We start from the raw sequence: 2,190 nt of genomic DNA, 5'->3' as shown, positions 1-2,190 counted from the left end.
CCTATACACCTGGGTTCCTCTGCCAGTTCCTTCATGCATGAGGCTCAACCGAGCATGTGGAGAGTGGTCTCAGCATGGCTATGGCTGGGCCCTGGAGGTCTTCAGTTGCCAGGGCTCTGCTCGGGCCGGTAGGGAAACTCAAACCGCCCCACTCCAAAGGGTCCCGGTGATGATAGCCAGGTGCGGGGGCAGGAGAGTCTGCATTGTTCTCTTCCAGAAGCTTGGTTTTATAGTCTCTGGATCTTAACCGTTGGTGGGATTACAGGACAGTTGGTGAGCGAAACTGTCTAGCTACTGGAATCTAAAGTATATTACATTAAATTTTACTTTTTAACATGGATCTCACTATGGTAATAATCATCTCTCACCTGTCATTAATAAAACCTTTCATGTAATTCTGTATTAATATATTTTGGAGTTCGCGTGGAATATGTAAAGCCTACATATGTAAATTTTCCCCTACACTTTATGTAAACACTGTAGTTTACAAAGTTGTTCATGTTGGTTCGTTACAGGCATTGAACATTCCAACACAATACCATCACCATTATACTTTTCCTCCACCACTGTCTCCAATTTTCCCAACCACCCCTTAAGCCTGTCCCCATAGCAGGCCCTCAACGATTTATTTTATATTGCCTTTTATCAATAATTTGCTAACAATGATAACAAATATTTCTTTAGCAGAAAATTAGTATAAATTGTTGTATCTCATCATGGAGACATTAAGTCCTTGTATGAGAGATTATTAAGATGTTATTTCAGCTTAAGTCTTTTATGTTTATGTTTTATTAATTGAGATTGATTGCCTTCTATGTTACATCCCATCCAATCTGGTGGGCTACTACTGGTTAATCTGTGTTGTGGAGTTTGAGATGTCATTTGCATTCAAGGCTGCTCACTCCAGGAAGTTGGGAATTTTTAATAGGGTGGTGCGACTGGAGTTAAATTTTTAACTGGGTGGTGGCTTTAGGGTGTGTAAGTGACTTCTGGGGCTTATGGAAGTACAGGAAGCGGGGCAGAAGTAGCCCATCCTGACTCTGAGAAAACCTGGAAGATCTCAGTCACAAAACCCGCATGCCTGAGTTTTTCAGCAGACTAATTTCTCTATGAGGTTGAGTCCCAAGACAATGAAGTCCCGTAGGGAGCATGGTGGCTATTTTGAAGTGTGGGAGCAAGTGCGGGCTAGGGTTCTGTTTGGGTGGGTCAGCCCAGGACCCACCCCTCCTTCCAGGGTACCATGGACATCTCAATCATGTGTGAGTGTCTGGAAAAAATATCTTTTGTGTCTTGTTGTTCTCTTGAGATTTACTTATGAATCTCTGGAGCATGGTCTTACACGAGCTTACCTCTTGTTTTAGCTAATTGTTTTACCTACTTATTTTAGTTTTACCATTTACATTTAAATTTGTCACATAGGTAAGCTATGATTATTGTTTGAATTTATTGCTTTCAAAACATGCACCCAGAATAATATGCGTGGAATCTGTTATAAATTTTAATGTTACTGAGAATTAATTGGACATACTTGTGTGATTTCCTTTAAATAAAGCTGAGTTGTATAACTTAGAAATGCTGTGTGGTCCAAATATTCTCTGTTAAAAAGTCTGTGAAATTATACAGCTTATTAGGGGTTGAAAGGTACTTGAGAGCAGAAATGTTATCTCTCAGTTTCTTAAGTTTCTGACCAGATTTTTTTTTAATTGAATCACTGTGAGCTACAGTTACAAAGCTTTCACGTTTGAGTTCTGGTCATACAATGATCAAATACCCATCTCTCCACCAGTGCACATTTTCCACCACCAATGTCCCCAGTATCCCCCACGTGCCTCTATGGCAATTTCTCCCACACTCTCTACTTTTCGGCATTATGGTTTTCTTGAGTTTTTCCACCACCATTCAAGCCTGCCTGCCAGCGGCAGATGCTAGATACTTTATTTTCTATTGCTTATTATGAATAACACGAGCGGTCACATGACCACAAAAGCAACCACACACTTCTGGAATTCTAAAATTGTAAATGGTTGGGTCCAGAGACATCTCTGTGGGGAGCTAATACATTTTGAGATTCATTTGGGAGTCTCTGAATCAAGACTGTCGATGCACTGAGATGGCGCCTGGAGGCAGATCGTGGGCATGACAGCCAGGATCCCAAGCAGGCAGGGAGACTGGGAGGGACAGCCCATCTCA

Source organism: Sorex fumeus, unplaced genomic scaffold (genome assembly GCF_029834395.1).
Source record: "Sorex fumeus unplaced genomic scaffold, SorFum_2.1 ptg000046l, whole genome shotgun sequence".
Taxonomy (NCBI): domain Eukaryota; kingdom Metazoa; phylum Chordata; class Mammalia; order Eulipotyphla; family Soricidae; genus Sorex; species Sorex fumeus.
This window is presented reverse-complemented; position numbering follows the sequence as displayed.